The following is a 16,249-nucleotide window of genomic DNA, read 5'->3' as shown; positions in this document are numbered from 1 at the left end:
CCCGGCCTTCCCGCTGCAGTTTGACAATCTGTGTGAGGCAGCTCTGCCTCTGTATCTATTATTGTTCATTTATTGCAAAAATTTAAATAATATTGGCATACTATAAGAAAACTAGAGACCAATCCCAACCACCCACATCACCAGTGAGACATCAGAGGATATTTTCAGTCAAAAATGAGATCATACTGAATTTACTGTTTTGCAACTTACTTTTAAAAAAAAAAACAACATTCCTAACCTCTCCATTTAAGATTACAAATGTTGCCCTGGCCAAGTGGCTCAGTTGGTTGGAGCATCAACCCGTACACTAAAAGGTTTCAGGTTCAATTACCAGTCAGGGCACACACATACCTAGGTTGTGGGTTCAATCCCTGGTTAGGGTGCATACAGAACCCATTTATGTTTCTCCTACTCTCTCCACCCCCTCTCTAAAAGCAATTATATACACATACATATATATACATACATATATATATACATATAAATATATCCATCCATCCTTAGGTGACGATTAAAAAAAAAAGATTACAAATGTTGTACATGAGCAAGCTTTCCCTAAATTAACACTGAAACACATGAGTGATTACCCAAATCTATGCATGGTTCTACACTAATTTATAAAATTGCAAGGACCCACAATCCTAACCTGTTTTTCCCTCCACTGCTGTTTAATAGCAGAAAGGTAAAAGTTAAATAATTTATTCCATGGTGCCAAAGACAGTGTTTACCTCATCTCCTAGAACAGCATGCAGGGACATGAGCTATACTGTCACTCAATGTTTAGTGCAGGGGTGGGCAAACTTTTTGACTCGAGGGCCACAATGGGTTCTTAAACTGGACCGGAGGGCCGGAACAAAAGCATGGATGGAGTGTTTGTGTGAACTAATATAAATTCAAAGTAAACATCATTACATAAAAGGGTACGGTCTTTTTTTTTTTTTTTAGTTTTATTCATTTCAAACTGGCCGGATCCGGCCCGCGGGCCGTAGTTTGCCCACGGCTGGTCTAGTGGGACACAACCCATGTAATTAACACATAATAGAAAATGCTCTGACATCAGAATTAATCTGTGAACTCCCCACTGGACAGCTCCTAGTGAGAGGATCCCGCCCTCCTTGACTAGGCCAGTGGTTCTCAACCTTCCTAATGCCACGACTCTTTAATACAGTTCCTCATGTTGTGGTGACCCCCAATTTCATTGTTACAAATTGAACATAATTAAAGCATAGAGATTAATCACAAAAACAATATGTAATTATATATGTGTTTTCTGATGGTCTTAGGCGACCCCCGTGAAAAGGTCGTTCAACCCCCAAAGGGGTCGAGACCCACAGGTTGGGAACCGCTGTACTAGGCCCACTGGCTTCAGTCTCTCCAGGCAGCTGCTAAACCATGACCAGCAGCCTGTTGTCACCTGGAAATAAATACCTATGACCTAAGGCCAAAAAAAAAAAGATGCCAGTGGTGCTGACTGAGGTGAGAGACAGGTGTGTGATGCCAAGGTTATCTGGGATATAGAGAGAAACCACAGAAGGAAATGATGAATTCGTGGATGAAAGTTGCAAGATAACAGATATTTAAATGTTTGATGATTAAAACAGACAATTCATGTAACCTTTCCTTCTTATATCAGTACAACCAGGTTTTAAATGACATGACAGTACCAGGAAACATATCATGCTACTCTTTGCTATCCCTATTCATGAGACACCTGTTCTTCCAGATCTGAGATACTGAAAAAGTGCAGCCAACGTGGTTATATGGACACAACAGCTCAGCAATTCAAGGGGCCCTCTTTTCTCAGCTGTGATGGCTGAGAACAGAGAACACAGCACAGCTATCAGGAAGAGTAAGGCCTTCTAGAAGACCACAGGGAATGGTCTCCCCTAGAATGACTGTTGCAACCGTGGGGGCAGTGGGGGTTGGGGCTGCCAACACTGCCTCATTGGCATTTTATCATAAAAGACACCTGCTTATGAAACAGTATTTCTAAAAGAAGCCTTCAGGACACAAGTAGTGACATACATGTATGTCCTGACTTAGTAAAATTACCTTCTGGCAAGTAGATAAAGCAGATACTTTCGCAAGTTACAAAAATTTTTTATTTAAGAATAGCCTTGCAAGCATAGATTACACCAAGTCAAAACAAACACAGAGTCATTTTCAGATGATGTACTGACTTTTAAATAGCATCGTCATAAAATGGAAGCCTGACAGCTCAATTCCATCACCAACTGAGCTGCAGGTAAATGGACGTCTCATAACTATGGTGTGCCTGAAATGCACACCCCAGGGACCAGCAAGACACCTTGGAATCACTCACTGTACCATGAACATCCTAGGTCAAGCCCAGAACGGGCTTAATAATGTGCCAATAATGTGCATCTGTGGTGAAAGCAGGAAGGGGTCTCACTACAGGTTTCCCAGGACCCTCTGAGAACTTGAGGCCACCTGCAGTCATAATCCAAGAGCCCTCCACAGAGTGTGATATTGGGGGTGGCAGAGGAGAGAAGAGCCACAAGGAGAGAGCTGAAGGCCCTGCAAAGAGCCAGGAGACAGCATTCCAGACAGGTGGGAATACATGAAGCGTGTAGACAGGATGTATGAGAAGTGTGGCCACACAGAGCAGGACAGAAAAACCAGGAGAGGTAGACCACGCCAGCCACCACAAGAGTGATGGTGAAATAAAACAGTGAAGCCCAACTAAGGAAGAGTGTACAGCAGGAAGTATCTCTAGGAGTTGACATCAAGTTTTAAAAAGAAAAGCCAATCTGCTGAATAATGCAAATACAATATAAACAGAGGGGAGGAAGAACACTCCCTAAAGAAGCTACCTCCTGTCTAAAAAAGAGGAGGGGTTGGGAATGATGGGGAGGGTGAGAAAGGAGGGGACTTTCAGGTTTCACACCATACTTGTGAGTTTGAGCAATTTCTATTACAACTGTACTCATCTTGTGAAACATTGTGAACATTCACTGGAGGGGGGGAGGGGACTGTACTTATCTATTAGATTCTTTTTTAAATGTTTTACTTTAAAATATTTTAGACTTATAAAAAAGTTGCAAAAAAAGTTCAGATCAACTCAGCTTTCCCCGAATGTTAACATCACATTGCAACCACAATAAAATTATCTAATCCCAAACATCTATGACACCATGCTATGAACAACTGCACAGACCTTACTCCAGCCCAGGACCCACAACCCTGCAGTTGAGGTCATGTTCCCTTGTCCTCCTAATCAGGTTAATTTTAATGATATAAAATGAAACAATACTTTTAAAAATTGCATGAAAGAATGGAAGCAGTTTCTGCTTTGCACACAAATACAGAGTTACAGAAAAGCCCATAAGATGATTGAAAAGGCAGAATTCGCCTTAGCCGGTTTGGCTCGGTGGATAGAGCATCGCAGACCAAAGTTCCAGGTTCAATTCCGGTCAAGGGCATATACCGGGTTCAATTCCGGTCAAGGCCTGCGGACTGAAAGGTCCCAGGTTCGTCTTGCAGGCTCCTTACCGGGCTAGGTCCTGGTCAGGGCTTGTGCAGGAGGCAACCAATTGATGTGTTTCTCTCACATCGATGTTTCTCTCTGTCTTTCCCTTTCTCTTTCACTCTCCCTAAAAATCAATGGAAAAATATCCTCGGGTGAGGATTAACAAAAAAATTTTTTAAAGGGCAGAATTCTACATCTCCACCACTCTATCTTTCTTCTCCCCTCCCTCTCCACCTCCTTTCCCTCTCAAATTATCCAGAAATCTGCAGAGGTACCCTTAAATCTGCAGCAAGCAGGAAATGACCCACAGGCAGGCAGAGAACCAGGATAAGGCTGTGCCAGTCTCCACCAGCCAAATCACAGCCTAGAGACTGGTGGAAGGTCAGGACAGTCAGGAAGGTCTCAGCCAGAGGAGCATTAGCCCACAACTAAGGAGACCCCATCTACCTCACAAACCTTAAGAGCAGCAAGACCTAAAAGGAGCAAACTGCTTCCCACAGCAAAACTCAAGAGGATTTACAGGAATGCAAAACTGTGCAGGGCCCATTGAGGCAAAATTCACAGTGTCTGGCATCAAGATATTCCCAATCATGGAAGTTAAAACAATATGAGAAAAGAAAGAAAAAAAAAAAGGATGGTATAACATAAATATACACAAACTCATACTAATGTAAATAAAAAATTGAATAAACAAAGAAACAGGTAGAAAAAACACATCTTCCCCACAAATCCTCTTGCATGGGCACTGAATTTAGTGCTGGCATTTGAAGGACAAAGGAAGAAAAGTAAATAGTAAACACAGTTTAGGGATCTTCTCCGACCAAGGTTAGCATCCCACATGCCATGGTGACAACCTGCACCCCCTGACAGGATGTCATGACAAGGCACTTCATCTCTGTGGTCATCTCCCACCAAAACTAAAACCAAAACTCCATCCTAAGGAGAAAACATCAGACAAGCCCAAATGGAGGACATTCTACAAAATACCTAAATGGTGCTTCTCAAAATTGTCAAGAAGAGGAAATCTGAATCAAGTCTGCAGTGTAATTTATAGTAATGAATCAATGCTGGTTTGTTTTGACAAATGTACCATGGTAATGTAAGATGTTAGCAATCAGGGGAAGCTGGATCAGAGATACACAGGAATTCTCTATTATCTTTACAATTTTTCTGTCCATCTAAAACTTTTCCAAAATAAAAAGTATAGTGAAAAAAAATCTCGTCATGTAATTAAGAAACTATAACACATGAGAAAAATCAATCAATTGAAACCAATCCAGACTTGACACAGATGGCAAAATTAGTAGACACAGTCATTAAACAATTACTATAACTGAGTTCCCCAATATTCAAAAGCTTAACTAGAGGCATGTTAAGTATGGATTTTAGAGGTGAAAACTACACCATGAGAGATGAAAACCACACTGGATGGGATTAGCTGAAAAACAAACATTCAGAAAGAAAGATCAGTGAACTCCACTACCCTGAGCTGAACAGAGAGAACAGGTGATTGTGAGAGAAGATGAGTGTAGCACTAGTGAACTGGGTCAACTGCAAGCAATTGAACAGATGTGTGACTGGCATTCCCACAGGGCATGAAGGACAGAAAAAAATATTTGAAGCAATCAAATTTTCAGATTTTAATGAAAACTATAAACTTGGAGATTGAAGGAGCTCAATGAACCCCAAGACTAAAGAAACATGAAGAAAACTGCACCAAGGTACATCACAGAGATAAAAGGAAACTCTTAAAGAGCAGCCAGAGAGAAAGGCCACACGAAAAAGGACACAAGGATAATACCAGAGTCTCGAAGGAAACAACCTGAGCAAAAACAAACAAACAAACAAAAAAAAACACCAGAGAGCAGCATCTGTGGAGAATTAAAAGAAAAATACTTTTTACCTGGGGGGGTTCAACACCCACTGAAAATCCTCCAAAAACAAAACCATGTGAATACACTAAAAATCATTCACTGTAATACTTTATATGGGTGAATTATTTCAATAAAGGTGGTTTCATACATACATACACACACACACACACAGCTGAAATAAAAACTTTTTCAGACATACAAAAACTGAAAGAACTTATGAGCAAAACCACACTACAAAAAATGTTGACAGGAATACTTCAGCCTGAGGGAATGACACTGGATGGAAATAGGAATCTAGCCAAAACCGGTTTGGCTCGGTGGATAGAGCGTCGGCCTGCGGACTGAAAGGTCCCAGGTTCGATTCCGGTCAAGGGCATATACCTTGGTTGCGGGCACATCCCCAGTAGGAGGTGTGCAGGAGGCAGCTGGTCGATGTTTCTCTCTCATCGATGTTTCTAGCTTCTCTATCCCTCTCCCTTCCTCTCTGTAAAAAATCAATAAAAATATATTTAAAAAAAAAAAAGAAATAGGAATCTACACTAGAAATGAAAAGCACCAAAAATGGCAATGACGCAGACAGATACATCAGACTTTTTCTTTTAAAGATGTCCCACTGTTTAAACAAAAACAACAGCTTAGAACACATGTAAAAGTAAAATGTAAGAAAACAATAGCAGGGTACTAGGATCTGCCGCAGCTGGCGGGAGGGAGGTGGCCAGGGAGTCTGGATGGCGGGCTCCGAGTCCGCATGCGCAGCCTGCAAAGGCTTTTTGGGGGACACTGGGTTAGCAAGGAAGAGGATGTCAGCAATGCGAGGTTTTTCTGGGGTGCTTTTTGGAGAGGAAGGTAAAGCTGCAGCTTCCGGAATGAGAAGGCGAAACCTTGTCCCGGTAAGGCTGAGGGGAGCTTTAAAGCTCCTAAAATTGAGGTCTCGTAATGGATTGGTAAACAAGAGGAATCACAGAGTCCGCTACCTCACGCTGAGCATCTCATAACAAATAATAGACTGAGCTGAAAAGCTCTAGTCTAGAGAAACGGTCAGGAGAAGCTGGATGAGCTGATGGAGGCCAAAGCGTTTCAGAGACAACCAGAAAGAAGTACACATTAGTGACTATACCTAATGAGAATGACTTGGAAGTTTGAGTACCCTCCCCCACACCCCGACTGTCCAGTGGACCAGCGTGTCCACAAAAGAGAGCAGGATCCTGGAAGGTTCTGTGAAGAAGAAACCAGGAAAGCACAGCAGCTACGAGAGCAAGGGGCTCCTGAGAGTGTGGTCAGCTATAAGGGAAAAAGAAAGACCTATTAGAAGGGATCTTGCATTTTGTGCCTATCAGAGGAGACTCAACAAAAGAGATAAGAACTTGAACAAGATAAAGTTTAAGTTACTTAATTTGGCATTATGTTTGTTTGCAGTAATTTCCTTTGGTGTCTCCAACACGCCCATTATACACCCTGGTGTTTTACTTGAGGTAAAACAGTAATGCTCTTAAGTGTTAAGCATTGTCAAGTTCAAACTTACTACTTTACCAATGAATATGTATTTGCTACCTTGGTGCTACTTCACACTTAGAAAAACTGAAATTATAAATAGCAGTGAATTCATGTTTTCCCCGAGGCTACACTAAGGAAAGTAAAAGCAGAAAGGCTTCTATTCCAAAGGGAACTAGCACAAGGGAAATGGTTTCGAGGGGAAAAAAACAAAACCCTAGAACCTGATTAGTTGTGCGGTAATGTAGTATGTGCATAATATAATGTGATGTGCATAGGATTCAGATCCAAGAAATGTAACCTCATACCATGGCTATTATCTAAATTATCTTCATCTGTAAAGTGAGTATGAACCTGATTGCCTCAAAGGTTTGTTTTGAGACCTCATGAAGTGTAAAGTGTTATTAAGTGTTAGACAAATGTTACTCATCCTTCTAACAGAAAAAGAAAAGAAACAATAGCAGAAAGGCTGGGAGAGGAGACATAGATGTACACTATTTTAAGGTTATTACACTAGAAAAGTGATACTCAGTAGATTTAAACTTAATCATATCCATAATCACACTAGATGTAAATGGTCTAAACATCCATTAAAGGGAGATTGTAGACTGAGTTTCTTTAAAAAGCAGTATCTGAGGGAGTGACATCAGAGGAATGGTGGCTTGAGAGGCACCTTTTCCTCTCCCTATGAAATTTCAACAAGTAAACCAACTATAATTCAACAAAGAAATCCCTGCTCAACTCAGACGCACACCTGAGAGACCCACGCACTGAAACATCTAAAGGTGAGCAACTAGGAATAAACGGGGAGATGAGAAGGGAGAGCGCACAAACGACCCTGCAGACACAGTCCTGCAGCCTGGAGCTCAAGGCTGAGGGGGAGGGGAAGGGGAGAGACAGGGCCAGTGAGTGGAAAGGGAGCAAACTGACTGAGTAAGCAGACACCTGACAGAGTATGAAGTTCTGCCATCGGCCATCAGTGGTGTTCCAGACAAAGAAATGGAACCATAGAACCCTGCTTCCCCTTAGACTCCCAAACCATCCTCCCGTTGCCTTGGAGTTGGGTCCAGGAGCATATTATCTGTAAACCAAGAACTGTTGTAGTAGAACCGCTGTTTCCCTCTGTGACTAATCTGCAGGAGGGGTGCTTGGGGTGGGACCCCACAAAAGTCGGGTCGCCATTATGATGAGGGCAAAACAAAGCCACTATGGAAAGCAATCTGGCGATTCCGCAAAAAATTAATAGAGAGCTACCATACAACACAGCAATCCCTCTCCTGGGTATATATACCCAAAAAACTCAAAATCATGTATTCACAAAGATATATGTACCCCTATGTTCATTGCAGCATTATTCACAGTGGCCAAAACATGGAAACAACCAAAGTGTCCCATGATAGAGGACTGGACAAAGAAAATGTGGTACATATACTCAATGGAATACTACTCAGCCATAAGAAAGGATGAAATAGCATAATTTATAACAACATGGAAGGACCTTCAGAAATTATGCTAAGTGAAATAAGTCAGTCAGAAAAAAATAAGAACTATATGATTTCACTCATATGTGGGATATAAAACTGAAACTCGTAAACACAAACAGCAGTGTGGTGATTGCCAGAGGGAAGGGGGTGGGGGAGAAGGGGGTCCTAATATAAGGTGACAGGAGAAGATTTGACTTTGGGTGGTGGGTACATGGTGCAATATACAGATATTGTAACATAGAAACCCACACCTGAAACCTATATGTTCATATTGACCAATGTCACTCCAAACAATTTAATTAATAAATATTTTTAAAGCAATACCCAACCCTAGGCTGTCTACAAGAAACCTCTTTAAATATAAAGTAGTTTCTACTTAAAAAGATGGAAAGAATACAGCATAATAATACTAGTAAAAAGAGAGTAGCTATTGTAAAATCAAAATAGCTTGTAGGACAAAGACCATCAGAGATAAGAAGGTCATTTCACAATAATAAAGGGGCAGATTATCAAGAGGATGTAAGTCTCAATGTTTATACCCCTAAGTAACAGAGCTTCAAAATATATGAAGTAAAAACAAACTGCACAGAGAAATACACAAAATCGCATACATCCTTAGAGATTTCAATACCTTTTTCTGGATGCAGTTGTCCCTCAGTAGCCTCAGGAATTATTAATTCCAGGACTCCCTGCAGATACCAAAATGCAGATGCTCAAGTCCCTTATATAAAAGATAGTTGTATTTGCATATAACCTACACATACCCTCCTGTATACTTTTTTTTAAAATATATTTTTGATTTCAGAGAGAAAGGGAGAGAAAAAGGATGGGAACATCAATGATGAGAGAGAATCATCGATGGGCTGCCTCCCCCACACCCTCACTGGGGATCAAGCCCGCAACCCAGGCATGTGCCCAGACCGTGACTTCCCAGTTCATAGGTCGATGCTCAACTACCAAGCCACACAGGCCAGGCCTCCTGTATACTTTTAAATCATCTCTAGATTACTTGTAATACCTAATATAATGCAAATGCTATATAAATAGTTGTTATACTGTATTGTTTAGGAAATAATGACAAGGAAAAAAAGTCTGTACATGTTCAGTACAGAGCAACCATCATAGGCCTAAGTACACAGTATCCATCAGCAATTACATAACTTTTTTTCCCCAAGTATTTTCTATCCATAGTTGGTTGAATACATGGATGCGGAACCTAAAGATGCAAAGGGCTAACTGAAAATGATAGGACAGGTACACAGAAAGTCAGTAAGGATATTAATTGTCCACTACTGAAGGGTAGTTAATAAGACTCATCGCCAGGATAATGGGTTTAAGGTAGATTTTACCCCCTTTCATGTTTTCTTATACTTTCTACATGGGTGGAAAATGGAAATAAAGAAAAACAATATTTATTTTTTAAGAAATTCACAATGGACCTCCTGGTCCATTTTCTAAGCAAAAGGAAAATATTCAAACACTGGCTTAGGTGCTTAGGACATCTGTCCCTAATTCAGGAAACATTTATTGAGAACTGACAATGGGCAGGCTGTATGAGAAACAAACCTCTCTTGACTCTACCTCAGAATCCAGCCACAGCAGCTGATATTTAACCCATCACCTAGAATGCACATTAACAGAGCTGAACCTATGGTCCAGGGCCTCCAATAAGCCCAGAGCCTGTACTTCTTAATCACCAAACTCCTGGAACAAAAAACTTCCCTCAAAGCTGCTTTTCTCTGAACACTATGTTAGAAAAAAATAACACAGGAAACAGATTTTAACCAACTCCATTATCTAATCAAGAAACACCCTAGCCCTGGCCAGTGTGGCTCAGTTGGTTGGGTGAAATCCCATGCACCAGAACGTTGCTGGTTCCATCTCCCTACCCCCGCCCCAGATTGCGGGCTTGATTCAGGTTGGGGGGCATGCAGGAGAAGTTTCTCTCTCTCTCTCAAAATCAACTTTAAAAATCTAAAAAGAAAGGAAGACACCCTGGAGAGTGAACCCGTATCTAATCACCACCAGTGATCTTGCTAGTGGCTGACTTCATCCAATTTAGCAAAGACACTTTGATATCATTACTCCCTCCCCCCACCCCCAAGTGATAAACCTTAAAACCAATTAATACATAAAACACTCAATATCAACTCTGAAGAATTGTTACACAATTATTTCAAAGTACCAGACAAGCATAAGCCTATACCCATTCCAAAAGAACTCCCTGCCACCCAGCAACCACTTCCCCACTCTTCTGATTATCTATTTAAAGCCAACATCATAGGATGGGTGAAGAGGAGTGAGAATGTAACAACCCATGTTGGACTGGAAAAACTAAAAACTGCCATATAAATGTGTTGTTTAAATTAGAAAAAGAACATCCCTAACAGTTAGAGCCATGGTGACAAGGGTATGAGTTCCTTTAGCTCTGTTACCACCCACTCAACCTCCTGATACAGCAGCCCCGGAAAGATCTGGAATAAACACGTAGATTCCAAGATTCCAGGGGACAAAGCTTTAACGCCATTTAGTCCTACTTGGCAAAGGGGAAAGTGCAACCTTTTCACTCCTTGCATTCATTTGTTCTGTTGTGTTTTGGCACATTTGGTCCCATCCCTTATACAGCAAAACTAAAGGAAGTTCAATCTTACAGGAGACGGGGTAGAATGGTTGACAAAGAATAAAAGACCTGTTTCAAGTTGAAACAAAAATGACTACTAAATGACGGTTTCAAACTCCTTAAGCCTTTAATTTTAATATCTGTAAAATTAAACTTGATATCCTGGGCTCTTGTGAGGAGGCTTCAGTCAAAAGCACATCACTGTTATTGCTTCTTTAGACCATTTAAAAACCCTAAAATTGCATGGGGAAAAAAGTAACATTAAGACTGTGTGAGAGCCCCATCATGTGGCTCAATGGTTAAGTATCGACCTATGAACCAGGAGGTCAGAGTTCAATTCCCAGTCAGGGCATATACCCGGATTTGGGGCTCAATCCCCCTGTGGAGGGGTGTGGGGAGGAGTACAGGAAGCAACTGATCAATGATTCTCTCTCATCATTGATGTTTCTATCTCTCCCTATCCCTTCCTCTCTGAACTCAATAAAAATATATATTTTTAAAAAACACTGTGTGAACTATACTTATTGTGAGGTTTAAATATGTAACAATGTACAGATTAGAACACAAGTTACCTTATTTCCCAAAATAGGAAAATGACCTAGAACATTATCCATTCAAAGAAATCTACTGGTGTTTCAGTGAGAGAAACTGTTTTTATAGATGTTTAGTTTTTATCTTAATGAAAAAATCAAATCTGTGTGTGTACACACACACACACCACCACCACCACCACCACCACCACCACCACCACCACCAATGGGGGACTCCAGACCTCAACTTCCTGTCCTGAATTATCTCCTAAACCTAGATGTCCCTCTCAGCTACCTGTTGGGTATCCAGTCACTCCTGTCACTGCTCAAATCCATTATGCCCAAATCACAGCTTCTCTCTGTCTCCTGTCTCCACAGCAACACTGCCATCCTAATCACCATGTCTAAAGAATCTAATTGCACAGCTTCCCAAGCCCCAAACTCTGTGGAACCCTGCCTTGAACCCTCCATCCCAGAGCAGTCATGGAGATAAGGGTCTCATGCCTACCTCACTGGGTTTCCTGCCCTACACCCCTCTTCCAATACCTGCTTCTGCTCAGCACCTTTCAGAACCCTCCTAGCTCCTAGGTCTGGCATTCCAACCTTGCCTGTGCCCCAAATCTTTAGACACATCAAACTACTCTCTGCTCTAGGTCCATTCTGTCTTCCTCACCCAAAATTCCTTTTCTAATCCCCATGGCCATTTGTTCTGATTTTACTTATTACTCAAAATCCATCCAAATGCTACTGCCTTGGTGGAGCCTTTGTCAACCCCAAACCCCAAGAGACATGGTCTCCTCCCTTCCCATTGCACACTTCCTCTCACAGGAGCTTCTGGCTGATCTCTCTGTGAGCATTGCATCTTATTGCAGACTATAAGTGCCGCAAGGGCAGAAGACAGAACCTCATACACCTATTTTCACAAGTAACACTATGGCCTCATGGAAGAGCATGCCCTTGGACTGTGGGAGTCCCACACACACTTTAAACTTCCATTTTTCTTCTGTAATTGGAATAATGCCCACATCAAAGGATCTTTAAGGATTAAAAGGCGAAGCAGCTGCCCAATGCTGACAGACAGTAAGCATTCCAGGTGCCGTTACTCTTCATCCTGGAAACCCAGCTGAGTATTATACAGCATATTGTACATAACAGGTGTTAAATATTTACTGAACAGAAGGAAGTATGTCGGACAGTGAGAATTATTATTTTGATTTACATGAGTAGGGGTATAAAAAAATGTATGCCAGGCCTAGCCGGTTTGGCTCAGTGGAAGGGTTCCAAGTTAAATTCCGGTCAAGGTCACGTACCTCGGTTGCAGAATCCTCCACGGCCTGGGCCCTGGTGGGTGCGTGCAGGAGGCAACCAATTGATGTGTTTCACATTGATGTTTCCCTCTCTCTTCCACACTCTCTAAAAAGCAATGGAAAAATATCCTCGGGTGAGGATTAAAAAAATATGTATACCAAAAGATTCACAAAGAAAGTTCTTATAATAGAGACTGATTTAATTCTGAGGGCTACGAATAAGGAAAGCTCAAACCACAACTTGTCAAAAATGGAATTGCTGACCCACAGGTGGATATGCAAACCAAACAATGCTAGCAATTCACAGGGTTGCTCCTCTCTGGACTCTTTCACCTTGTCCCAGATGTAGAGTGAGCTTCCATAGGAGCACTCAGCGGCTATGTCCAATCCAGAGGTGAGAGCAATTCACAAGGTCCATGAAAAACAACAGGAGCTCTTACCTGGTTCTCTCCACAATGTAGAACATGCTAAGACTGCTTTCCCAACCAGGCTTCCAGATCACTGGAAAATAAATGACCTTGAGTCCTCCAACCCTGTCATACCATTCTCAATAATCAAGAAATTTCTCTTAATATAGAAATACCTCTGACAGAAAATTTGGAGTACTTTCTCTTCTCATCTCAATAAAACCTGAAAAATATCATTTTCATATACAGAAATTACAACTTATGATAAAGAGCTCCAGTAAAGATGCTAATAGGATTGTATGTCATCATTTCATAATAAATGGCCTAAAGAGGTGAATAATTTATTGAAAGAAAAGGTCCTGAGTCCTCATTTTCAATTAAGGCAAATCAGGTCTAGCATTATTAAAAAGTGTGTTTCAAGGTCTCACTGCAGCCAATTCAGAGATAGCAATTTTTTTAAATAATAAAAGTTGAGTATACAGGAGAAACCAAGATGGTGGCATAGGTAAACACCGGAGACTGCTGCCGCAAACAACCACTTCAAAAATACAACTAAAAGACGGAACGGACATCACCCAGAACCACAGGAAGGCTGGCTGAGGAGAGACTCTTCAACTAGAAGGAAAAATAACAGCACACCGAGGCTCAGAGGAGGCGCAGTGTGGAAAAAACTCAGGTGCGGAGGTGCGCGCGCAAAGCGGGCTGGTGGCTGAGAGCGCGGTTGTCGTTTTCGGTCAGGGGGGAGTCTCAGACTCTGAGCTCCAGATACGGGCGAATCGCTGGGGACTCGGACCCAAACGGGAGAAGCGGGAGTGTCTGGCATCAGTTGGAAGGCAGCTTTCCCTCCGAGGTTTGCAGCGGTTCCGGGGGTTCTGAGAAGCAGAGCCTCTGGGAACAGGACTGAGGGCACCATAACGGCTCCCTCCGCCCGCCCTGTTGAGCCCGCCCCGCCCAAGCCCTGCGCAGAGCCATTTGCCGGATCGCCTCAGGCAAAGGCTAGATTAGCACCTCCCCAGAGGACAGAAGTTTTCCGCGGCAGACACAGCTGATTCACACAGCCAGTCGGCCTGGTGGTCAAATCCCTCTAGTATTAACTACAACAATCAAGGCTCAACTAGAACAAGACTGCGCACAAAGACCACTAGAGGGTGCACCAAGAAAGCATAAAAAATGCGGAGACAAAAAAACATGACAGAAATGGAGGATATAGAGCTAAAAATCGCAATTTTGAGGGCTTGCAAAAATGTGCTAGAAGCTGTCAATAAACTTGAGGAGAGAGTCACGAAAACTAATGAGACCCTCGATGCTATGATAAAGAACCAACTAGAAATTAAGCATACACGGACTGAAATAAAGAATATTATACAGACACCCAATAGCAGACCAGAGGAGCGCAAGAATCAAGCCAAAGATTTGAAATGCGAAGAAGCAAAAAACACCCAACCGGAAAAGCAAAATGAAAAAAGAATCCGAAAATACGAAGATAGTGTAAGGAGCCTCTGGGACAGCTTCAAGCGTACCAACATCAGAATAATAGGGGTGCCAGAAGATGAGAGACAGCAAGATATTGAAAACCTATTTGAAGAAATAATGGCAGAAAACTTCCCCCACCTGGTGAAAGAAATGGACTTACAGGTCCAAGAAGCGCAGAGAACCCCAAACAAAAGGAATCCAAAGAGGACCACACCAAGACACATCATAATTAAAATGCCAAGAGCAAAAGACAAAGAGAGAATCTTAAAAGCAGCAAGAGAAAGAGACTCAATTACCTACAAGGGAATACCCATACGACTGTCAGCTGATTTCTCAACAGAAACTTGGCAGGCCAGAAGGGAATGGCAAGAAATATTCAAAGTGATGAATACCAAGAACCTACAACCAAGATTACTTTATCCAGCAAAGCTATCATTCAGAATTGAAGGTCAGATAAAGAGCTTCACAGATAAGGAAAAGCTAAAGGAGTTCATCACCACTAAACCAGTATTATACGAAATGCTGAAAGGTATCCTTTAAGAAGAGGAAGAAGAAAAAGGTAAAGATACAAATTGTGAACAACAAACATGCATCTATCAACAAGTGAATCTAAGAATCAAGTGAATAAATAATCTGATGTACAGAATGAACTGGTGATTATAATGAATCAGGGACATAGAAAGGGAATGGACTGACTATTCTTGGCGGGGAAAGGGGAATGGGAGATGCGGGAAGAAACTGGACAAAAATCGTGCACCTATGGATGAGGACAGTGGGTGGGGAGTGAGGGCGGAGGGTGGGGTGGGAACTGGGAGGAGGGGAGTTATGGGGGGGGGGGGGAGAGGAACAAATGTAATCTGAACAATAAAGATTTAATGAAAAAAAAAAAAAGAACATCGGAAAACACACACACACACACAAAAAGTTGAGTATACAGAACTCCATAACTATAAAAAGTTCTCCAAAATGGCAAATATGTAATAATATACTTCAAGCCACTGCAATCCAGATCTTCTTAAAAGATCTGCAAAATTTGGAAAAGCAAAGACAAATTTTTAAACCATGTGTCCAGGCTGAACTACAAGACAAGATTATAGTGAGCCCAGAGAGGCAACATAATTGAAATAATCCAAGAGAATCAGGGTCTTAAAAATATAAGATACATGATCCATTTTGAGGCAGCTTCTTAAACGGAAGAATTATGCAAGTAAACTGGATGAGCACCAGGGAAAGGCTGTTCACTGCCAGAGGAATGGGCTGGACTTCACTCAGCAACCTACCCAGAGAGTAGAGTTCATACCCCTAAAAACAGGCTAGCTATCATTCAAGAACCCAGCCTGCACTGTGGGGCTCAGTCCATTTGCTACTGGTAGCCAACCAAAAATAAGATCAAAGGAAGGGCACACAAATAGTGAGCCAACACACAATTGAGGATGTGCTGAGTGTATGAGCACACACCCAGGACAGATCCACAGATCCACTTTAAATGGGAACCAGTTTTTCCATTTCCATAGCTGTAGGAGGGGTGCCCTCTGCCAAGGGTCCCCTATGAAAATGCATACAAATTGTGAGC

At 41.9% G+C, this 16,249-nt stretch overlaps 1 protein-coding gene across 10 annotated transcripts in view; it reads right to left on the bottom strand.

The window, feature by feature from the left end:
- The window catches only part of ANKRD11 (ankyrin repeat domain 11), a 211,311-nt gene that overhangs the window by 116,855 nt on the left and 78,207 nt on the right, over positions 1 to 16,249 (bottom strand). For 2 of the 10 annotated variants that reach the window (XM_014536636.1, XM_014536637.1), the window contains exons 3-5: positions 13,380 to 13,426; positions 13,237 to 13,297; positions 8,971 to 9,028 (exon numbers count right to left, since the gene is read on the bottom strand). The exons of 5 other annotated variants lie outside the window; for them this stretch is intronic. The gene's annotated coding sequence lies outside the window, so the exon portion shown is untranslated. Of the gene's footprint in view, positions 1 to 8,970; positions 9,029 to 13,236; positions 13,298 to 13,379; positions 13,427 to 16,134; positions 16,223 to 16,249 lie in introns of those variants that run through there. 3 more of the 10 variants (XM_014536638.1, XM_014536640.1, XM_005862492.2) reach the window with 3 other exon arrangements.

The sequence above is a fragment of the Myotis brandtii genome, unplaced genomic scaffold (genome assembly GCF_000412655.1).
Source record: "Myotis brandtii unplaced genomic scaffold, ASM41265v1 scaffold165, whole genome shotgun sequence".
NCBI classification, from domain to species: Eukaryota; Metazoa; Chordata; class Mammalia; order Chiroptera; family Vespertilionidae; genus Myotis; species Myotis brandtii.
Note: the sequence above shows the minus strand (reverse complement) of the source record. Positions and strands in the feature narration are given on the sequence as shown.